Genomic DNA, 24,656 nt, shown 5'->3' with positions numbered 1-24,656 from the left:
AAGTGCAACTTCTCGGGTTCCTAGACTCTAAATAGCCTTATGGTGGGAAAAAAAAATCAATGACCCATTGATCTGAGATGTGTAGTTAGGGATGGATACATGATATCAGAATGTAGTTTAAATAGTCCCGTTCTGGAGCTTCTTTGAAACATGGATTCTGGGGTGGAGAAATGAGACATGGGATGGTCACAAAAATGAGTCATTCTCTTGCAACTTGAACTTGAAGAGAAAGGTATATGAACTTGGAATCAGAAGATCTAGGTTCTAGTCCTGCATCTTCCTCCCCCCCCCCAAAATAGTAGTTATTTAACTTTAGCCAAGTTAGTTCTCAGGCTTCTGTAAAGTGAAGGAGTTGACCTAGATGACCTCTAAACTCCCTTCTAACTTTCCTGTTCTTTGGATTGTGATTTGTTATCCAGGGTAGTCTTCTTATAGAGATGTAAAATCAAATAACTCTCAAAATAGAATGAACTAGCAGGTTTATCCATCCTGTGCCACCCCAACTCTCCCATCTCCAAAGGAGATGGGGGACAATTTAGAGGAAATGTTGCTCATAATAGGCACTGAAAACAGTTGTCCCAAAAGTCAGCTGAGTGTCTGACTGTGTTCAGGATGGGTGGGTGGCAAGAAGCAATAAAATTTCACATACCCAAACTGCCAAAGCACTTCTATAGTTCCATTTTCAGTCCCTTTGCTTTTCTAGGATCATTCTGATCTGTGTTCATCTGACTCATTCACACACTTAACGACTCCAAATGTCAGTGTGAAGGCTGGTTTGTGAGATTCTGAGGAGACCTTTTTAGAAAAACAGGAAGCCGTGCTGCCCCCAAACTCAACTAAATGTCAAACAAACAGCTTCTAATCATCAGAAACTAAAACTCACCAGAAGTTTCAGTCAAATTAAAGCTAAGGTCTCATTTCCCCATTTACCCCAAAGCTGTTTCCTTGATGAGACATGCCTCTTCTGAAATAACCCCTTCCCTGAAGTGACAGTGACAAGGTTTAGAGCCCCTAGTTCTAATCTGATGTGGAAATAGGTAATGAGACCACACAGAGAGAAACTAGTTCCAGTGCTTAACCTGTAAGACACAAATCTGTCTAATAGTTTTCCCATTTAATTCTAGGGTCTTCACATAGTTCAGGTTCAATGTGGGGGAAAACATGGCTTGAGCCCCCATCCAATACAGTCTATTCACAGACAAGGCAAGAACCACAAATCAAAAAGCAAAGCATTAAATTAGACATAGTAACAAGAGAAAAAGAGAGAGAGACGAGAGACAGAGAGAGAGAGAGAGAGAGAGGAAAATCCTTTTCCTTTGAAGAAAACTAAGGTGGAAGCTTAAAGAAGGTTGTAGAAACGCTGCTAGAAGTAGATGCACTATTCATTACTGATTGTGCAGAGAAGTCAGAACCTCGCAGTTCTTTTTCCACTTGCATTTTCTCTACCAACTAAAACTACCTTCATACTAGAAAGGATAGAATAAATACGGCTAATGAGAAATTGAAACCAAAGATAAATAAGGAGACAGTTTTGTTTTTTTTTTTTTTGAAGTTTCTCTGCTGCTATTGTTTGTTACTTGGTCTACAGAGGGGGTAGGAAACTTGCAGCCTCAAGGCCACATGTGGCCCTCTAGGTCCTCAAGTGCAGCCCTTTGACTGAATCCAACTTCACAGAACAATTCTAATTTGGATTTTTTTTTTATTCATTTTGGTTTCAGTCAAAGAGCTGCACTTGAGGACCTAGAGGGCCACATGTCACTTCAAGGCCTCAGGTTCCTCCTCCCTAGTCTGGAGGAACTACATCTGTTAGAGATGAGGTTTGGGGGTCACAGGCTTTGGCAGCTGTGCATCAAATTCATAGATATTGGCTGGCTGGGTGGCATCCAAAAAGGGCTTCTTAGGCAGCTTTAGCCTAAAAGAAGGTAGTCCTCCCTTCCCCCATCTCGGTTAGGGTAAGTAACTTTTATCTATTCCCTGATCACAGAAGACAGACAGCATAGCTCACCCCACTGACTTCACTTCATGCTGTGTCTTTTTGAGACTAGGAATAATCCCATGTATCCCTTTTAATTATCTCTTTGAGTCACAAGAATGCGAAGAATCTATATAGTGGGGGGATTATTTTTAATGCTTATGGGGCATGGATATGACTGTAGTTATGATGGATTATGAAGCACAAGTCAAGAAACTATTAATAGAAAACCCATAGGTTAAATTTTTTCATATTCTTATTTACATCTACTGCCATTCCTCATAAAAAGCAGTTAGGTGGTGCAGTACATAGAATACATGGCCTGGTATCTAGAAGACCTGAGTTCAGATCTTGCCTCATACACACTTACTAGCTGTTTGACCCTGGGCAAGTCACTTTACCCCTGTCAGCCTCAATATCGTCATCTGTAAAATAAAGATAATAATGGCACTTATCTCAAAAGATTTTTGTGAAGATCAAATAAGAAAACAAATGTAAAATGCTTTACAAATTTTTAAGTTCTATTAGAATGCAACCTATAGTTATAACTAGAACACTGGTTCATCCTTCCAGTTAGCCTTCTGGTGATCCTTTGAAAGTCAATTTGTTAGCTGAGACCCATCCTATTATCTATATTCCTTGCTACAAGACCTGCCCGGCATCTTTTCACATGATAAAATGGATCTCACACATCTGTCAATCCTAACCTTCTGCAGAGCTCCTCATTTGTCCTGTGGTCCCACAGAGAGGTTTGGCACATGTTCTTTCTATTGTATGCTGAGTGACTGGGAGACTCTGCTTTTTGAGTCTTGCTGTGGAACAGCATACTAATAAGGACATCATGGCAAGGATCTTTGTCAAGTTAAGCATTTCCATCTCAGTCTTTATAGGCATCTCCACATTGAATCAATGGTGTATGGATGCAGCTGAAATCAAATCAGGTATTTTTGCATTTTTTAGTCTCTTCTCAAACTATGGCAATTATCCAGATGGAGATGGTAACAGTATGGGGTAGTAGAAAGAGAACAGGCATTGAAATAAGAAGATCCAGCTTTAAATATGGCTTCTGCCCCCTACTTGGGGAAGTCACTTTGCATCTCAAATCCTCAGTTTTCCCCTCTGCAAAATGCAGATAATAAAACTTCTTGAGAGGAAAACCTTTTATGAACTTTAAATAGGAACAGAAATATTCTCACTGTTGGGCAAGGGATATGCATTCCATTGCATCCTCAGTTCTCTGCATATAATGAATGTCACAAGCAGTGATTGTTGATTTCAATGTCATTTCTGTGCAATCCAAGGCCATAAGTACTTATTAAGCACCTACTATGTGCAGAATACTATGCCAAATATTGGGTACACAAGAAAAAATGAAAAATTTTCACTGCCCTCAAGGAGTTTACATTGTGTTGTTGACTTTGTGCCCTTATACCTTATTGAAGAAACAATTCAAATCAAGCAACTAGGCATTTCTTCAGGGGCCTATGGGAAAATATTCATATTTTGTGCTTTTCTTTTCCTCTTCAAGTTTTTTTCCCCCAATTACATGTCAAGACAATTTTTAGCATTCATTTTTACAAGATTTTGAGTTACAAATTTTTTTCCCACCCTCCCTTCCCATTTTCCCAAAATGCTGGCCAATTTATATAGCTTATACATGTGCTATCATGTAAAACATTTCCATGTTAGTAACAGTTGTAAAAGAAGAAATAGATAAAGAAAATGAAAAAGAATAAAGTTTAACAGAAAAAATTATGCTTTGACCTTTATTCGGATTCCATCAGTTATTTATCTGGAGGTGGATAGCATTTTCTATCATGAATCCTTTGTAATTGTCTTGGATCATGTGTTGCTCACAAGAGCATAGTTGATCATCACACAACATTGCTGATACTTCATACAATGTTTTCTGGTTCTGCTCATCTCACTTTGCTTCAGTTCATACAAGTCTTTCTAGGTTTTTCTGAAATCTGACTGTTCATCATCTTTATTGCACAATAGTATTCCATTATATTCATATACTACAACTTGTTTAACCACTCCCCAATTGATGGGCATCTCCTCAATTTCCAATATTTGTCACCACAAAAAGAGCTGTTATAAATATTTTTGTACATTTTGGTCCTTTTCCCTTTTTTATCATCTCTTTGGGGATACAGACCTAATAGTGGTATTGCTGAATCAAAGGGTATACACAGTTTGGTTGCCCTTTTGGTATAGTTCCAAATTGCTCTCAAGAATGGTTGGATCAGCTCACAGCTTCACCAACAGTGTATTGATGTCCCAGTTTTCCCATATCCTCTCCAATATCTATTATTTTTTTTTTGTCATATTAGCCAATCTGATAAATGTGAGGTGGTATCTCAGAGTTGTTTTAATCTACATTTCTATAATCAAAAATGACTTAGAGAGCTTAATAAACCTATAAATAGTGTTGACTTCTTCATCTAAAAATTGATTGTTCATATTCTTTGACCATTTTTCAATTGGCAAATGGCTTATATTCTTATGACTTTGATACAGTTCTCTATATATTTGAGAAATGAGACCTTTATCAGAGACACTTGCTGTAAGATTATTTCCCAGCTTTCTACTTTCCTTCTAATCTTGGTTGCATTGATTTTGTTTGTGCTAAAACTTTTTAATATAATCAAAATTATATATTTTACATTTCATAATGCTCTCTATCTCTTGTTTGGTCATGAATTCTTCCCTCCATAGATGTGACAGGTAGACTGTTTCTTGCTCTTCTAATTTGTTTATGGTTTCACCCTTTATGTCTGAATTATGTACCAATTTTGACCTTATCTTGGTATATGGTGTGAGGTGCTGGTCTATAGTTAGATTGTGCCCTATTGTTTTCTAATTTTTGCAACAGTTTTTGTCAAGTCATGAGTTCTTATCCCAAAGGTATAGGTTTTGGGGTTTATCAAACACTCAGTTACTGTGGTCACTTACTGCTGTGTCTTGTGTATCTAATCTATTCCACTAATGTACCACTCTATTTCTCAGCCAGTACGAGACAGTTTTGATGATTACTGCTCTATTTTTATTTATTATTTATTTTATTTTTAGTTAGACATGTGGTATTGCTAGGCCACCTTCCTTTGTATTTTTTTCATTAAATTCCCTTGATATAGGTGGGGGGGATAAAATCACAATTGTATGGCAGTGACTGTTAAACATTACAAAATTAAAAAAAAAAAAATTCCCTTGATAGTCTTGACCTTTTGTTCTTCCTGATAAATTTTATTTTTTCTAGCTCTATAAAATAATTTTTAGTAGTTTAATTAGTAGAATTGTCATTTTTAATATATTGGTCCAGCCTACCCATGAGCAATTGATATTTTTCAGATTCTTTAGGTCTGATTTTATTTGTGTGAAAAGTATTTTGTTATTGTGTTCTGTGCTTTCCTAATTAAAATAAAGCATCAGTAGTCTGCTGTTATCCCTTTAGAAGGATAAGTAGTAGCATCCTAGGATTTTATCTTATTTATTGTGTGGAGGTAAAGTATACAGGTGTTTATTTTATTTTAAAATACATATTGGACTTGGAGTGAGGAAGATTTGCATTCAAATTCATTATCAGACATTTACTAGCTTGGTGATCATGGATATCTGCCTCATTTTCCTCATTTTTTAAAAGGGGATAATAATAACACCGGTTGTTGTTCACTCATTTCAGTCATGTTCCATTTTGACTTTTTGGGGGTCATAGAAAATGGCGTAGTTTCCCATTTCCTTCTCCAGCTCATTTTATAGATGAGGAAAGTGAGGCAAACAGGCTGAAGTGACTTTCCTATGGTCACATGGCTAGTAAGTCTCAGGCCAGATTTGAACACATGAACATGAGTCTTGCTGACTCCAGGCCTGGCACTGTATTCACTATACCACCTAGCTGCTCATAATAGCATCTCCCTTACAAAGTTATTATATAGACCAGTGGTGTCACACTCCAATAGAAATTGGGGCCACTAAACCATACATAAGAATTCATGTGGGCAGCATGCTGACTTAGAAACCACATGTTAACATTATTTGTATTCTATCCTAATTTATTTTGTTAAATATTTCCCATTTACATTTTAATCTGTATCAGGCTGCATGAAACATGTTGCATGCTGCTACTGTTAGAGGATTTGACACTTCTGGTTTAGATCAAATGAAATAACATTTGTAAAGTGTTTTGCAAGTCTTAAAAGCTGACTATTGTTATGTTACTGTTCATTCACAAGTTGTGGTGCATTGATGGGTTTGCTATACATAGATGTTAGGTGCTCTCCCCATCTGTGTGCCTCCGCCTGCTATTCAGAATTCCACTCTTCCAAGCAGCCATAGGTGATGGACTCTACCACCTGGCTGACTGCTGGCTGCTCCTTTACTGTATGACCCACTATGGTACTTGCATCTCCATTTAGATTTGCTTAAGGACATAGAAATGTCTTTAAATCCTTTCACTCTCTGACCAGCTGCTTGATCTCATGTATATTTGCTTCTGACACCACTCTGTGATTGTCCTTCCTGGTCATGACATCACTATGTTAAGGTGAAGGTACAGTGTATCTGCCTGAGATTGATCGGACCAAAACATGCTCAGAAAGCTACCACAGATCAGGAACAAACAGTCCATTTGAACATCTGAAGCGGAATATTTGCTTAGAAAGCTTTCCCACGTTCACACGACTCACAGTATAGTGGAAAGAGCTCTAGATCCCAGTCAGCCACCATCCTTTGTGATATTGGGCAAATCAATTCTCCACTCTGGGCAAGTCACTTAACCTTTGTTTGCCTCCATTCCTCATCTATAAAATGATCTGGAGAAGGGAATGGCAAACCATGCCAGTGTCTCTGCCAAGAAAATGGAGTCACAAAGAGTCAGATACAACTGAAAAATGGCCAAACAAAAACAACAAAAATGGGGAGAACCAGCTTAAAGTCCACTTCCAGTCAAAAAGATTCCATTATTATTTTTTAATTAACAAAAATATATTTCTCTCCTTCCCACCTCGTTCCCCCCTACAATGAGGAAAAAAAAAGTAGTTATAGCAAACATTTATAGTCAAGTAAAACAAATTCTCACATAGGCCATGTCCATGTCTTGATCTACACCTTGAGTCCATTGCTTGTGTCAGGAAGTGGGCAGCAAGTTTCATTTTGGGTCCTATGGAATCATACCTGGACTTTGCATTGGTCAGAGTTTTAACTCTTTCAAAGCTTGTTTTTGAAATGTTAATTGTCGGTGTATAAACTGTTCACCTGGTTCTATTGGCTTCATCAGTTCACACGAGTCTTTCCATGTTTCTCTGAAATTGCCCCTTTCTTCATTTCTTACAGCAAAATAGCTTTCCATTCCATTTATAAATGATATGTTCAGTCATCTCCTAATTGATAAGTGTGTTTGTTTTGTAGTTCTTTGCCCCCACAAAAAAAGCTATTAAAAACATTTTTGCATGTATGGAGCCTTTTCCCCTTTCTTTGATCTCTTTGGGATACAGTAGTGGTATCATTGCAAGAAAGCATGTGCAAAGTTTAGTAACTTAGTAACTAGTTCCAAATTACTTTCCAGAATAGCTAGAACAATTCACAGATCCACCAACAGTGTATGAACGTACCAATTTTCCCAAAGCCACTCCAACATTTTTCATTTTCCGTTTTTGTCAACTTTGCAAATCTGATGAGTGTGAGATGGAATTTCAGCACTGCTTAAATTTTCATTTGTCTAATTATTAATGACTTAGATAATTTTTCATACGGCTATTGATCACTCAGTTAATTAGCATTGATTTCTCCAATTATTTCATCTATATTTTTGTAAAGGGTGCTTTATAATTGCATTTACATACTTCCTGTGTATGTCCTGGTAATCAGACTCTGAAATGTTTTATAAAATTCTGTGATTCTAAGAACACTCAAAAAACATCATTGCCTGCCTACCTGTGTGCCTGATTGGGACTGGAATAGAAATACATAAGATCAAAAACCTTTCCCCAATAGTGGTCAAAGTATTTGAACAAACAATTCTTAAAAGGGTAATTAGAACCTATTAAAAAACCTGAATGTAACAAATATTAAAATAACCTTGAACATTCGCTTTGTACCTAGTAAATTGACAAAGATGGCTAAAGACACAAATATCCAATTCGAAGAAGTTGTGGGAAGAAAGTCATGCTAGTGGATGGAGCTATGAGTAAGTGCATCCCTTCTGGAAAACAATATGGAATTCTGAAAATAAAGTGGCTAAAATGTTCATATACCTTGACGTTACACTGCTGGGCACCTACCCCAGTTGGTTACTAAAAACAAAGGCTCCATCTACACCAAAATATTTCTAGCAACACTTTTTGTGGTGGCAAAAACAGAAACAAAAACACAACAAAGAACTGGAAACAAAGGAGATGTCCATTTATTGGGGAAAAGCTGAACAAAATGTAGTATATAAATATAATAGAATATTACTGTGCTGTAAGAAATTACAAGGGTGATGAATACAAAGAACCACAGAAAGACGTAAATGAACTGAGGTAAAGTGAAGTAAGCAGAGCCAAGAAAACAATATATACAAAACCTCTAACAATGTAAATGGAAAGAAATACATCCACAAAATCATTGAACATGAATATTGTGAAATTATAAAGAATACATTTAGATTCCAAAGAAGAAATATGAGAAGATACCTCTTCCAATTCCTTTGTAGAAGTAGGAGTTCCCAGATCTGAAATATTACATCATATTTTTTCAATCAGTTATTTCTAAATTTTAACTTTCTTCCTATTTTTTGTTTTCTTCCTTTATAATAAAGAATGCTGCTCTGGAAAGGAAAGGGGACACAGGAGAAAATCAAGGTAACGTGAAAGCAAAAGTTATCACTAACCTATTTTTTAATATTAGATTAAAAAAAAGAAATGCTGTTGCTTATCTGTTCACCTATCTGTCTTACTAGGGTTAGGATAAATACTTGCTAAACCAAGAGACTATTCATTCTGAGCTCCAGCCTGGTCCTATGCAATTGTCCATTTATCCTCAACTTGACTGAATTTGATTCTTGGGTGAGGTCTCCAAGCCCTGGAGCTTCATTGCATGAATGTCCATAATGATAACTAGGAAACAGAACGGCACATGTGCTTACATGTGTGTACATGTGAAAAGCTTAGAGAACAGGAGTTGCTTCTAGCATCCCAGGGCCTGATCCAAGTTAACAAGTGCTGGTGGAAAATGGGAGCCAGGAAAAAAGCCAGCACATGGCGAACCGTCCATCTGCCTGGGCTCCAAATCAGATTGCTACAGACCCAATGTCAGAATCGCAGATGTAGCTGCTGACTGATTCTAGCCAAACTTCTTGAAACTTTTTTTGAGGCAGCTGACACCTGCTTAGAAGTTTCTCCTCTCCCCACATCTCTATCACTATCCCAATATAATGTCAGATTTCCAATGCTGAGAAGGGAGGATACAGCCAATATCAAATCCTGGACTTAGCAAAGGGTAGGATGATTTCAGTGCTTGTCTTTATTCCATGGTTTCCTCATACAACGTTAGACTAGAAGGGAAGTTTTGTCTAATCTAAAAATCTCACTTTACAAATGAGGAAAATGATTCACCAAGACACAAAGCACAAGGTTCAAGGTCACAAAACTACCATCAACATATAGTAAGATCAAGAGTTGAAGGGAACCTTAAAATCTCATCTAGTCCAACTCTTTCCTTTTACAGATAAACGAATTATTGCCCAAAGAGATGGCAACTGCTAGAAAATAGCAGTCAGAATTCAAACTCTTAACTCCAAATCCAGTGGTCTTTGGGATATCCTATGAGTAATACATAGGTAACATTTACTTTATATTTTATAACCTATGCCAGAGCCTAGGTTTTCAAAATCCAAGGTGACTGCATCTAGTCCACAAATGTCTATTTCTACTGCTTCCTAAAGATGAGGAAGTATTGGGCAAGTAAATCTTTGGGAATTCCTCCATTTTAATCATCCGAAGTATGTGCTTTATGTGTTCTGGGAGATAAGTGTTATTATTATCCCCATTTTACAGTGAAGACTGAGGCTGGGAGAATTGAAGTGACTTGCTTCTGAAGCAAGATCAAAGTCAGGTCTTTCTGATTCTCAGTCGTTTACTCTATCCCTTGTGCCACCTAGCTGACTTTTCTTAGGAAGAAGAAACACAACCACCATGGTGTCAATTCTTCTCATTATCACTTTGTGATGGAATGCTTTGGGAGTCAAGATATCCCAGTTCCAGTTGCTACCATGACACTCAATCTGTGTGACCTCGAGGAAGTCACTGAACTTCTTAAGTCTCAAGGTCACTGAACATCAAAGTATCTGGACAAACCATTCTCAAAAGAGGAATTACAAACTATTAAAAACCAGATGAATGTACCAAGTCACTAATAATGAGAGAAAAGAACATAAAACAATCTTGAATTGTTCACCTCATACCCAGTGTGTTGACAAAGCTGGCAAAAGATGGGAATATTCAACAAATTTTTGAAGGTGTTGTGGGAAGATAGGCTTACCAGTACATTGCCAATGGAGCTATGAATTAGTATAGCCATTCTGGAAAGCAATTTGGAATTCTGCGAACAAAGTGGCTAAAATGTTCATACACCTTGAACTAAATGTTCTCTAATTCTCCCTTGAGCTCAAATATTCTGTGAATCTTCTTTCTCTTGTATCTGAAAGTCCCCTTGAGTAGTCGTGACTAGAAGCAATGCTACTTATGCTTGCTTTCAATTTGGACTGGACTTAAGGTTCACAAAAATTTAATACCTCATGTGATCTAAGCTGAATTGGTGGCAATTGTACCAATTATTCTGTGGTCCATCTGTGACACTCAGGAATCATGGTGATATGGGACATAATAAAATAAAAATGGCGACAAATCCTCTGGATTTCTGTAATATCAAATTTCTAATGACCTACAGGAGTCCTCTATCTGGCTTCCCAAGTCCTCTCTCAGGTGAACATCAACAGAAATCCTCTTCCAGATTTCACAGATGATGAAACTAAGTCACAGGAAGAAGAAGTGGATGAATATTTGCTAAATTCAGTGGAATCTATTTGCCAGTGGTCACACAGTGTTTCAGAATGAGAAGCCCGGTTATCTAACTCCCAAATCTAGTACTACTCCCAGTAATGTCCACAGCCTTGGCATAATATAGCAGAAACAGTAATGGATTTAGAGTCAGAGAACCAAAATGCAAATTCCATCTTGGCTCCTATTTGCATGACCTTGACAAAAGTCATTTCCCCTCTTCAGATCTCATTTTCCTTATCTTTAATATAAAGAGATTGGATTAGACGATCACCAATATCTTTCCAGTTATAAATCAATGATCTTTTATGCAATGAATAGATACCATTCCAGTGGACCAGTGTTAAAGAATTGGTGAGCTAGGACATGAGGGACTCACGATGCAGAATGAGACATATATTTTTGGACATAACAAATATGAGAATTAATTTTGTTGCACTGAATATTTATTATGAGAATTTTTGATTTTCTTTTTTTTGTTTTCTCATTTAGGGGAAGAGGAATGAGAGAGGGAGGGAAAAACACTTGTTAATCAAAAATTAAAATAAATTGGTGATTTTATGATCCTAAAGGTAGACCTTATTTTCCGCTAGTAGTTGATTCCACCACCTGTCACTTCCCCAGCATTTCAATGGGAAAGGATGAAATATGATTAAATGTCCTGACAGGCACACAGAACAGGAGCGCTAAGGCTTTGGGTCTGTTCCCCACTCTAAGTCCTAAGAGTCTTTTAGGATGAAAAGAAACAACTTCTGTGGCTTCAGCTTTAAGTTTCTCCTTCTCCTCTCTTTTCTATTCCCCTTCTCCTTTCATCCTCATTTCCCCCAAACTATAAATCCTTCTCTCCTTGATTCGCAGCTGTTTCTCCTGCAGCTGCATTCTTCTCCCCTTTGGTAGGTATCACAGTTACTGCTCCTCCTGAGGGTGCTTCCAGGAGAAGACAGGTGCCACTTTCATGGGCAGGTAGCTGGCCCCTCCCCTGATGAGTATTCACCCAAGTGCTAAGCAGATGATGACAGAAGATGCTGAAGGCCTAAATCAGCGGCCCAACCCAGGCTCCTCCCTATGCTTCCCCATGCTCACCCTCCCTTACGCACTGGAGGGACTTATGGAGTAAAAAAACTCCAGGTAATTCTAGCCACAGCCTCAGCCTCCCCACCTGTGACCCTCTTTCTGGAATCCCTGGGTGGAGAAGCTCACTGGCTTAACTCTCCTCTTTGGAGTTTGTGGCAAGGATCCGGCAAATACTTTTGTTTGTTACCTTTTTCCTCTGGTATTTGTGTGTTTCCTTTTCTCTGAACCAGGGCTTCATTTGGCAGCTGGGGAACAGGAATCAAGCTCTGACAGGTAACATCCGTCTCCAAGCCTGGGAGGCTGCTTGGACAAGCTTGGTCTTAAAAAAACCTGAAATCCCCCTGACGCCCCACTAAGAATACAAACAAAACTGGTCTGACTCACTCAGGCCTGTCTTCCAGAGACGGGCTAATCTCTGAGTCTAGTTAGGGAAGCATACAGTTAAAAACAGTGAGGGTAGGCCTCAGGATAACACATGTGGCTGCCAAACTCTGCTTGGTCCTTACTTTTTCTAAACAATACTTCGTCACCTACCTTCCCTCTCCTCTTATCCCTTGTCCTTACTCAAAGAAATACTGTACAGATTCTCCACCACCAGCATCCACCGACTACCACCACCAATCCTCCCACACACAACAGAGGAGCTTCCCAAATGGAGGAATGGAAGAGAAAATTCTGTTTCCCAAGCACTGCTTCTTATAGACCTTGGCTGACTAACCCATTCAAAAGTTCAGCTGGGGCAACGCTGAGTGAGGTTTGCTAATCAATATACATATGAAGCCACCCCTTTGCCAGAGCCTTTCAAGCCTTGCCCATGGATCTGGGCCTCTCTCTGCTGAGACAATAATTAGAAAAGGTTGCAGTGAATGTCTGCTTCTCCCTGCTTACCAGTCACAGCCTTCTCTCTCAGAATCCCTGCTTCCTGGGCCAACTAGGGGTATAGCTGATGAGGAGGATCCCTGGGAGACTCAGTGGTTGGCCCCCTTCTTCAGGGAGGGCCTGGCTACTTTTTCATCCCAGAACAAACACATTTTTGATCTATGAGGCTACTTTCTTTCCATGAAAGGATGTGTCTCCCAAGTGACCTCTTCCTCCGTAGTTGGAGGGAAAATGTGATAAAAGGCAAAAGCCGTGTCCTTTGAAGATAATTCATATGTTGGCCAATAGCTGGAATAAAGTATCTGGGAACCCAGTGCAGTCTCCAAACAACTCTGCATTAAAGGCATCTGGGTTTAATAAAACTAATAAATCAAACACTGTTAGGCGGCACCTCTTGGCTGTGTTCTAGGTCTACAATTGGTGCTCGTGGAAAAGAAAAGCATGAGAGAATCGTGGAGTCAGCAGAGATGCCGCTAACCTCTGATGAGCTGATCGGGCTCTCACAAGGGTTCTGTCCTTGAATTGTTTGGAGAGGAAGCTTATCTAAAGTACAGCCCCTTGTTTTTTGAAAGCGCAGGGTCACCTTTCTCCAAACACAAATAAGAATGCTTTGCTCTCCACAGAAAGCCCCAAAGACCAGAGAATAAGACTCAAGAGTCTTGGTTATTTAGCCTAGAGAAGCAGAGACTGTGGAGAGGCTTTTAATAGTCTTTAGGTCTATCACAGATTATTGTAGAAAAAAAGGAAAAATTGCTAGTTTTCTCCTGGGGAGGAGCAAAGGGAAAGGGAAGTCTAATAGAATAAATGTTCCTGGAAGACAGGTACTATTGTACTTTTGGTCTTTCTATCCTCAGCACCAAGCACACAGTAGTTACTTTATAAGTGCTTGTTGATTGACTGATTGATTACAGATTGCTAGGCACAGAATATGTGATCCGGAAAATTTGTGGCATTATCTTATCTGGTAGAACTGTGAAAAAGTTATTCTTCTGTCTAGGATGATTCAGATGAAATACTCCATAGAGGTAGGGAGAAGTATTAAGTGACTTTCTTGGATCCCTTCTAGTATCAAAAATGGATGACCCAAATCTTGGGGGTAAGTCCAAGTAATATGTCTGGCTCCTAGCATAGGGACTTCCACATAGTAGGTCTTTAATAAATATTTGTTGAATTGAATTCACTTTATAAATAGAAAAACAAAGCCAAGATCTTAATAAAGTTTGCAACCTGAAAGGTCTCATAAGAGAACCATTGGTTCCTACAGAAAAGAGTTTTAAGTGACAACTTTAGCCTTCTAGCTTAGTCTCTGGAATAGCTTATATGACCTGAGATTAGGACCAGAACTGGACAGAATCCAGAACCTCAGAACTGCAGGGCTTCCTCCAGTTTAACTTGTACCAGTATTCTCAACAAGTGGTCATCTAGGCTTGGGTTAAGTGCTTCAAGTGAGTGGGAACCCATTTCTTCAAAAGACATTCTGTTCTACTCTTGGAAAGCTCTAATTCTGCCATTTTTCTATATTACGTAGAGCCAAAATATGACCATCTACAACTTCTGTCCATTCTCCTCATTCTTCCTTTTGGGGCCAGGCAGAATACATCTATCCCTCTTCTATAAGAGAGTACATCAAATACTTGAATATACCCATCAAATTTTCCCCAAACCTCATTTCTAAACTCAACTTCCTGAATTCCTTCATCTGATGCCTGTACATGATCGAGGCCCTTCATGAACCTGACTCCTGTGTTCTGGATGCTCTGCAGCTCATCAATGTCCTTCTTGAAATGTAGAAACAGCTATACACAGCGGTCTTGTTATAGGAAGCAGGCCTTCATTAGGATGAAGAACCAGAAATCAGTGGATGTTTGGTAAATCACTTCTTAATACCCTGACTGACCTTGGAAACCCCTCCACAACGAGGTGAAGAAGTACCTGAGACAGATAACTGCTGAACATTCAACACAATGAGCTCACAGATCTTGGGTACAGAGTAACTATTAGCATTGGCTCCAAAAGAAAGAACTATATTGTGTTCTACTCCCCAAATTCCACTTCACCTACTCCTGACTGAAGAGAATAATCTCTAGTCATTTTCCAGTAAGATAGTATACCCCTGGGTACCTGAGAGACTACAGGTGTCTCTAGAAGTTCAACAACAACAATTTATAAAAACTCTACATTTACATGGTGCTTTATAGTTGATATATTTTCCTCATAACCCAGTGAAGTAGGTAGTGTCAGTATCATTATTATTTCCCATTTCATAGATGAGAAAACTGAGGATCATAGAGCTAAAGTGGCTTGTCCATCCATGGCCACACAGCTAACATGTGGTGGGTCCAGAACTCAAATCCAAGTCAAATTTGCCCGTCTTTTTGTTTTCGAGGCAGTTGGGGTTAAGTGACTTGCCTAGAGTCACATAGCTAGTAAGTGTCTGAGGCAAATTTGAAGTCAGATCCTCCTGACTTCAGGACCAGTGCTCTATCCACTGTGCTACCTAGCTGTCCCCCAAATTTACTTTTCATTAATAATGTGAGATATAAGCTTTACTTCTTTTATTAATCTGTGTATCAGAGACAAAGTAGGTAGGGAAAGCATGGACTTCATTTTAAAGAAAATGATATGTATTTGTGGGTGAATATAGTTTGTATATGTGGCTTAGTATAATGTAATAATATTGCCTTATACTTTTTATGTTTTTTAAATTTTTTATGTTTTTGTTATGTTTTATCTATTGAGCAAGAAGTTTAGGCAATCCATTTATATATTCTCACCACATCCCTGCAAAAAAAAAGTGTTCTTATTTCTGAAACAGTCACAACAGTCTAGCACTTTAAAAAGACAAAGGTGGTGCTTTAGATAAACTCCACAAGTTGCCAAACAAACAAATAAAAACAACCCTGTAAGCTAGAGGTAACTACATTTGTAATTTGGCCCTGTAGATTGGAGGCCAAAATACCCTAGGTTCCCAAGATGCCTTTCCTGGTTCCGTCAGTGAACACTCTGGCTCTTGCCACCCATCCCCCTGAGGAAATCACATCTTATTTCTTTTGAAGAGATCTTATATTTTTGTAATTACATATGTTGTACCCTTTAGTAGAATGTAGATTTCTTGAGAGCAGGGACTATTTCAGTTTTGTCCTTGTATCACCAGCACCTAGCACAGAGCTTGGCACATAGCAGGCCCTTGACAGACACCTCTTCAATTGAATTGAATTGGATTTTCTTGGGTTGACACTATGATTCTGTCTATAACAGCAGAGACTAAAAGGTAATTTTCTCTTCCATTTGGCTTCAGAGCATGTACTGTTGAACACAGCAGCAACAGAAGATGAACCAAGCCAAACTGGCGATTCTCATCACTGATGGACATTTAGAAAGCAAAGAGCAGCATTATGGGTCAGGGTCACAAAGGGGTAAAAGACACAGTTGTTATTGTCGAGGAGTTTACAGTCCAGTTGGCCAGACTGGATACACATGTTAAAAAGTAAATAACCATACAATGATGCATATGGTGAGTGTATGTGCAAAGCATGTTACAATAATTGAGCAAACAATAAATGTTAGAGCTCGGAAAAGGAAAAAAAATCACTGCAGCTTCAGGAAAGTCTGTGTTTTAAGGTAGTTGGACTTCTTGGGGTCTTTGAAGGACTATAGGGCTTAGATAAATAGAGATTAAACAAATGGGTGTTCTTGACAATTATCAGCTGGGTGGCACAGTGCATAGAGCACCAGTCCCGGAATCAGGAAGACTCCTCATTCTCAGTTCAAATCTGGCCTCAGACACTTCTAGCTGTGTGACCCTGGGCAAGTCACTTCACCCTGTTTGCCTCAGTTTCCTCATCCGTAAAATGAGCTGGAGAAGGAAATAGCAGGCCACTCTAGCGTCTTTGTCAGGAAACCCCAAAATGGGGTCATAAAGCGTCAGACATGACTGGTCAACAACATATTAATGTTGCACTTTAAGGGCTACAAAGAGCTTTCTTTCTAACAATTCTGTAAAGAAAATAGCATGAAGATTTTGTTTGGGGCTGATTTTACAGATAAGGTTCTAAGATAAACTCACAACTAGCAAGTATGAGAGCCAAAATCCCAACTTAAGTCTCCTGACTCTCAGTTCTTTCCACTATAGTATGAGCAAAGGCAAGGAGGTGGGAAAACTGTAATAATAGCTGATATTTCTATAGTCTTAAGACTTACAGAGCGCTCTATCTACATCAAAGGTGTAACCTGCAGGCCCCACATGGCCAGTGACACTCCCACATGTGGTTCAAATCAGATTGAAATGTAACTCTTATCTAATTTTAATGTGTTGATATATTAATGAATAAAGGAAATGTGTAAACGCTCTGCAGGGATACTTATGTAGGGTTCAGAGGCCCCCATTTCTATTTGAGCTTGACACAACTGGTCTATACTGTCTCAGTTGATCATCACACCCAACCTTTTGAGGTCAGTGTGACAAGTAGCAATATCCCTGTTTCGTAGGGGATGAAATTGAAGTTAACAGTTAAGTTGGACCATTGGCTCATAGTCAGAGAACACTCGCTCTGTCAGAGAGAGAGCCTTCAAAGCCATGTCTTTCCTACCTCTGAGCCTGGCACTATTTACACCCTATTAGGAGGGAAGTGAATGAATTTGTTTGGCTGGAGCAGAATCCAAAGAGGGGAACAGGAGGAGTTAAGACTTCAGAGAGATCAGAAGCCAACAATTGCCCTACATATTTGCCTTAGCACCAGGTAGTTACCCCAGCAGTAGATTATTGTAATAACCAAGGCTTATACATCATCAGATTCATCTAAGATACATATTTTTTAAAAAAACAATACTAATAATACCTGGTATTTGTATTATGGCTTTTTGTTGATTACAAAATTTCCCATTATTCATTTCATTTTATCTTCAAAGGTGCCATGGAAATTGGCCAAGGCAGGAATTATAAGTCCCATTTACAGATGAGGAAACTGAGGCTGATAGAAGTTAAATTACTTGCCCAGGGCCTTGTAACAGTGCCAGCACAAGGATTCAGGTCATATTATTTCTTCATGTGCTTGTATTTACACCACACACACACACACACACACACACACACACAAAATAGATGTGTTCAATTGTAGCCATCTCACATCCAGGCTGCACGCTGTAAGTAATGGCTGTTTGCAGAGAACACGAGGCTCCTGAGGAGAGGGCTTTATAATAGTCCAAAATATTAAGCTAATTAGTGCCTGGGAAATTCCTCGAAGAAGGCATTATAATCAGGAGCCCGCTCTCTTTAGGGGCTCCCTGCACAGTAGGTGACTCTGTAAAGCTCTTCATCCCTGTGGTGCAGAAATCATAACTACAGTTTGTTCTGATTGAGAGCCATGTATGGCCAGGGCCCTGAATAGCAGAAGAAATGACTTCTATGTCACAGGAGGCTGGATTTTGGACTGGCATTTGTCCCACAAACCAGATGAGTTCAGGTCTTAACTCCTTCTACATCTGACTGCTTTGAACAGGGAAAGGAAAAGAAGAGGAGAAACGTTAGATCCAAGTCTAGCAAAGAGGGAGAATGAATGAATGAGCAAATGCATTCTTAAGTAAATGAATGAAGTATTTAATAGGCTTTTACTATATGCCAGGTACTGTGCTAGTTTCTAGGGACAGAGAAATAAAATGAGATAGTCTCTGCCCTCAGAGAGCTTGCATACAACAGACATAGATAGTCAGGTAGGGGAGTTTTGGTCTGAACGGAATCACAAAATAGTCTATTGTCCTGTGGATGCCAGAAGCAATGATAATATGGATTTGGTTACCATTCCCAGAGCAAGAAGTAGAAAAGGGGTAGGAGGGTAGGGAGTATCACATGGCATTAGACTAGATGGCAAAATATCCAAGGAAGTCCCAGTTATGAGCAAATCAACTTAAGCACCTACCCTGGCTGAATGAGAGATGAACATGGTCTGGGACCAGCTAAGGTAAATTGAGTTAGGTGAGTTAGTACTCACTCACTCAACCAATCAGTATAGTAGTCAATTCGCAAATCTTTGCTGAATCAAATTACCCCCAAGCCCAGAGAAGGAAGGAAAAAGACAAGACCCAAAATCATCTATCAGTCCCTTCCAAAGGCTTCACCATGGTTCAAGTTAAGAACAAAGGATTGTGGCTTGGAATTAAGTAACAGTCCAAGAAGGCATGCAAGACACACTCATGGGGGCCCAGGTAATCTAGACCCACTCACAAAACACGCAAGGCTCAGAGGAACTCCCCATATGCCAGAACAAGATGGATAAAGATTGCACAATAAGAGCTGGGGGCCAATGGTAATCCCTTTTCTAATCTCAGGGAGATTGGAAATAGCATCCAAGTAAGGCAGTCAAACGAGAGAACATCACCCACTATTGAGGCTGCCGCAAGTATCTGTGATAGGATGAATTATAGAGATTAGCCAGGCCCAAGAATTACTGCTCCACTTTTTGCATGGTTCTGTGGATGGCCCTTCTTAAGGGGAAATAACTCAGGCTCCATCAGCCTCCACAGGGAAAGCTTTAGGAAGATGTGTGCTACCACCTAGCGGTCAGAGAGTAGACCAAGGGAAAAGGCCCCTTGAGAGATTAAGACAGTACACTTTTCAAAGGTATTAAGGCCTTCCCCGAGCTACTATGGGCATCACTAGCACCGCGAGCCCTGTTAGAGTGTAAGCTAAACTGAATGAGGATTCTCTTCTGCTCGGCTGTGACATTACTTTCCTTACAAAGTAGTGGCTCCAGGAGATGATAAGAAAGAAAAAAAAAAACCTTTAAAGCATCTTCTGCATTTCAGCACCCAGATCTCCATAAAGAAATTCCTACCCAAGTTTCCATGTTGTACAGCTTAGCACAAAGCCATTTGACTCTCTATTACATCTTTCAAGGCAGTGTAGTAGAAGAGTAGAGAAAATCCTAAAGCCAGATCCAACTCAGCCACTAAATTAACTGTGTAGCCTTGGGCAAATTCATTCTCCTCTCTAAGCTTCAGTTTTCCCATCCACTGAAAAAGGGGACTGGACCAAATTATCTCCCAGCTCTAATATCCTTTGAATCTTATAAGGAGAGAGGTCTAGTGGATATCAAACTAGCAGCAAACATCTAATCCCTTTGGATATAATTCCAGAAGTATCAGGCTTAGCTGGTCAATTTGGGAGCTGTTTAGCACAAAGACCACACTAGACAAAGTCAGCTGGAGAGGAGGAGATAAAGGAGAAAGAATAACATTCGGATACTTATAAGTGAGGACAACTTGGTCAAAGCAAAGGAGACAGGAAGTGATCTAAAAGGGACCTTCAGAAGCACATGGCAACCCTCCATACATAGAGGGTTTTTAATTCATAGAGGGCACTTGGACAATCATTCCCTGTGTCATACTGTGACTTTATCTTTCACTTGGTGATAGATTGTGAGCACAGAATGTTCTCTGCTACCGACTGTGTTCCCTATGTCCTCCTTAGCTCTCTAGTTCATATAGATACAGGTCATTTCTCCGCATTTTAGCTACCTTTTCATAGCGAGGCAGCTAGGTGGTGCAGTGGATAGAGCAGTAGTGCAGGAGTCAGGAGAACCTGCATTCAAATCTCACCTCAGACACTTGACACTCACTAGCTGTGTCACCTTGGGCAAGTCACTTAACACCAATTGCCTCATCCTGGGTCATCTCCAGTCATCCTGATGAATATCTCATTACTGGATTCAGATGGCTCTGGAGAAGAAGTGAGGCTGGTGACCTGCACAGCCCTCCCTCACTCAAAACAAAGTCAAGTGCAAGTCATGTCACTGTTTCTCTGATGGCATTGTCTTCTTTGGCAAAGAAGGACAAACACACACATTTTGATAAGCCAAAATGTTTTTTCTATATTAGTATCATAAGGTTGGAAGGTACCTTAAGGGGACATCTAATCCATTCCCTCAACCAAAGCCTACCCTGAAACGGTGATGATGTTCAACCATTTCCAGTGATGGGAGCACTTCCAATGGCATGACACCTAAATTAGAGAATATTAGATCTATGTGGCATTTTTGTTTCCTTAGTTTCCTCATCTGTAAAAATGGAGATAATGGCAAGGTTGTGGTAAAAAAATGTTATTTGTCAAACACTTTGCAAACTTTAAACTGCCACATAAATGGTTATTATTAATTTTTAGACATGAAATTACCATAGGCTCATATGATTTAAAATTGCAAGAGAACTCAAAAATGTTCTAGTAGTCTGGCCCTCTCATTTCACAGATATGGAAAACTGAGCCCCAAGAGATATTAAGTTACTTTCTTATGGTAAATTACAGGAGAGCTGCTGATCTCAGAAAATGAGATTTTTCACCAGAAATTCCCCAAACAGATGAAATCACAAGTCCGGACAAAAACACAGTAACTCTGAGAAGTATACAGTACAAGTTGTATTTTTACACATATACAAAGTTCAGTTTAGAAAAATCAAGAAACTTACCCAAAGTCACATAGATAGGACCTAGCAGAAAAGAGACTCAGAGGCTTCTTGGACTCTGTCTAGTTCTTTTCCTATTCCATACTGAGCTATTGCAAAAGCTCTTCTTGACAGAATCACAGATTCAGAGTTCATCTAAGCCAATCAACAACTGAGCCTGCATTTGCTCTACAACAAAACAACAGTTAGCAATTATATAAGTCTTTAAGATTTTCAAAGTGTTTTACAGATATTAACTCATTTGATCCTTACTACAACCCCAGGAGGTAGGTACAGGGATATTGAGTCAAGTTATAGAACCATCTGCTGTTCTGTGGATGCCAGTAGCAATGGTAATATTGATTTGGTTTTACCCAATGAGGATGAGGAAACTGAGGCAGACAGTGGGAAAGTGACTTTTCCAGGGTAGAACAGCTAGTAAGTGTCTTGAAACTAGATACTGAACTTAGGTCTTCCTGAGTCTAGGTCCAGGATTCAATATACTGTGCTATCTACCTACAACATATCAGACAACTGGTCATTCAGCCTCCAACTTCTACTTGAAGACCTTCAGTGACAGGAAATTCAAAACTGCCTCTCAACACAGCCCATTTTGCTTTGGGACAGTACTGGTTATTATAAAATCTATCCCCACTCTTTTATGCTGTGCTTTGGGGTTGCAAAGACAAATAGGGGAGACTTTTTCTGAGAAGACAGCAGTATAATTATTTTAGGAATCCTGTCTGCTTTCACAATAGGCTCTGTCCCTAAACTATGAATACTTCTCTTTATCTCTCTTAGGGAAGGTCGACCACTTAACTGATTTATTCTAGGAGTCTCCCTTTTGGTTTTATGGGTTCTTCAGATTTCCTTCAACCATCTTCCTAATTTTTTTTACTTTTATTGATATCTTTGCTTTAAATCACTTCCATTTTGAAATATATCTATTTCCATCTCATCCCCTCACTATCCAGAGAGTCATATCTTATCATGAAGAATAAACGAGGAGAGGAAAGAACACAGTTCAGTCAAACTAACCGGCACATCAATGGAATCTGGCAACATCTGCAATGCTCTGCACTCAGTCCCCCACCTATGCAAAGAGAATACGGAAGTTCATTTTCTCATCTTTTTTCTTGGGCCAAACTTTGTCAATATAATTATACCTTCCTCATTTTGTTTCAAAGTTAGATGGTCTCCATTACTGAAAAAGTATTTCCTTCAAGCAGCTGCTCAAAGCAAGGAAAAACCAACTCCCTGAATGTGTAGGCAGCTGGGCTCTAAATAAAATGTGCACTTTGTGGCCAGAGGTAGGGTAGTGTTGTCTCTAATTGGTTATATGAGCAAGGCCCTAACTCATTATGATTTGTAAACTGTGGAAAGAGCTTTCAGAGGGGGCAGCCCCACCACTTCTCCCTATTCACCTGGAATAAATATGACCAAGACTCAGGCTATTCAGAATGGAGTCGCTGAGTTCAATTTTCTAGGTCGTTTATTTTCCCTGCTCCTTGGGTCACTGAGGTGTGGGCCGAGGTTTTATGAGATGGAGAGTTCTTGTACCATGCTTGGCACAGAAGGGGCTGCTTCATATAATGAGAAAGGAGAGTCAGGGAGGGAAGGGGTGAGTTTGGGAGAAGCTAAGACAGGATCCCTGGTGGGCTGCTGCCAGTAGCTCAGGGTGGAGCTGCATCTCTGTCCTTTGACTCACCTGGTGGGTTGGTGTCACACCTGGGGAAGGTTAATCACGCTCATTGTGGGCTGGGGTAAGGAGGGGAGAGGGAAACTCAGTTTAATCAGCTATGCAACCGGGAGAGGGACTTTCTTTTCAGGGTAGATTTTTTTTGAAGATTTTTATTTCATAGAAATGTCTGTCTATCTACAAACCAAAGTCAATCCTGGGGGAATGAAATGTTACAGTCATCTACTAAGCATGGTTAACTCCAAGTCAAGGCAGGGAGTCAGGATGCACATAAAGGCTTATTCTTCCCGTACCACCAAACCCAAATGTGGAACCTTAGTTAAGTTACTTCACCTTTGTGAAGGTTCACCTAATTCCTCAACTGTAAAATAAGTTGTGGAATTGAAATGAAGACCCTTAACATTCTTTTTCACTCAGGCAACCATTCTATGATTAATTTAAAGAGGGTGTATAGCAGAGCACAATCATCTTTGGGGTCTAAGCCTTGGACCCAAAATGGCCTCCATTCCAGTAAAGTAAGGGGATAAGTGTGTCATCTACCTTGTCTTACCAATCTATAAGAAGCCAGAAATTTGGGGTCTCATTTATCAAGTGTTACTGGGTTTCTACTAGGTATTAGGTGCTATGGTCAGTGAACCTGGGGAGAAGAACCGACACAGAAAACAAAGACAGTTTATAACTTCACAGATAAGCCTTTGAAACACTTAGGGACATGAAAATTAAACCAAACTACACAGATTATAGTGGAGGTGGAATGTGAATCATTTTGTGAGCCAATAAACATTTATTAAGTGCCTACTAGGAGCCAGGCATTGGACTAAGCACAAGGGATACAAAGAAAGGCAAAAGATAGTCCTTCCCTGGGAGAAACAGCAAGCTAACAAATGTGAATAAACAAGCTATGTTCAGGATAAATAGGAAATCCTTAACAGATGAAAAGAACAGGAATTTAGAGGGATTGGAAAAGGTTTCCTGTAGAAGGTAGGATTTCAGTTGGGATTTAAAGGGTCCTTGGGGAGCCCACAGCTCTCTCTGCTTCAGGAGATGGAAAGAGCATGGGGATAGCCAGTAAAAGTGCCCAGAGTCAGGATATAGAACATCTTTATGGAATAGCGAGGAGGCCAGTGTCTCTGGATTCCAGAGTATGCAGGAGGGGAGAAGGGGAGTTATAAGGTATAAAAAGACCTGAAAGGTGGGAGAAAGAGTTAGGTTATTGAGGGTTTTGAAAGTCAAACAGATGATTTTGTATTTCACAGGGAGTCATTGGAGTTTATTGAGTAGGGTAGTAACATGGTTGAACCTGTGGTTTAAGAATCAAGGTCTTTCTACCTCCAAAGCCTGTGCTCTATCAACTTACCTCTTTCCTGGGAATACAAAAGATCATAATACTAGGCAGAATGTGATATTTGTTACAAGAAGGATCCAAATATAGGATGTCATTAAGCCCAGAAGAGCCATTTGTTTGACTGGATGGGTAGCCCATCTCTAAATATCATCACCATCATTGTCATCATCATTGTCATTGCCATCATCATCATTAGCACTTGACATCTTGCTTTAA

General features: G+C 39.5%; 2 long non-coding RNA genes across 4 annotated transcripts in view; one reads left to right on the top strand and one right to left on the bottom strand.

The window, feature by feature from the left end:
• The window catches only part of LOC140529352 (uncharacterized), a 191,137-nt gene that overhangs the window by 16,194 nt on the left and 150,287 nt on the right, over positions 1–24,656 (bottom strand). The window lies entirely within an intron of this gene.
• LOC140529351 (uncharacterized) lies at positions 142–22,705 on the top strand. 3 transcript variants are annotated; one of them, XR_011975511.1, is made up of 5 exons: positions 142–232; positions 2,854–2,913; positions 8,075–8,159; positions 8,772–8,814; positions 22,371–22,705. It is a non-coding gene; the product is annotated as an uncharacterized lncRNA (long non-coding RNA). The 3 variants fall into 3 exon arrangements; XR_011975510.1 differs by lacking the exon at positions 2,854–2,913 and having other exon boundaries at positions 149–232; XR_011975512.1 differs by lacking the exons at positions 2,854–2,913; positions 8,075–8,159 and having other exon boundaries at positions 145–232.

The sequence above is a fragment of the Notamacropus eugenii genome, chromosome 2 (assembly GCF_028372415.1).
Source record: "Notamacropus eugenii isolate mMacEug1 chromosome 2, mMacEug1.pri_v2, whole genome shotgun sequence".
Lineage (NCBI taxonomy): Eukaryota > Metazoa > Chordata > Mammalia > Diprotodontia > Macropodidae > Notamacropus > Notamacropus eugenii.
Note: the sequence above shows the minus strand (reverse complement) of the source record. Positions and strands in the feature narration are given on the sequence as shown.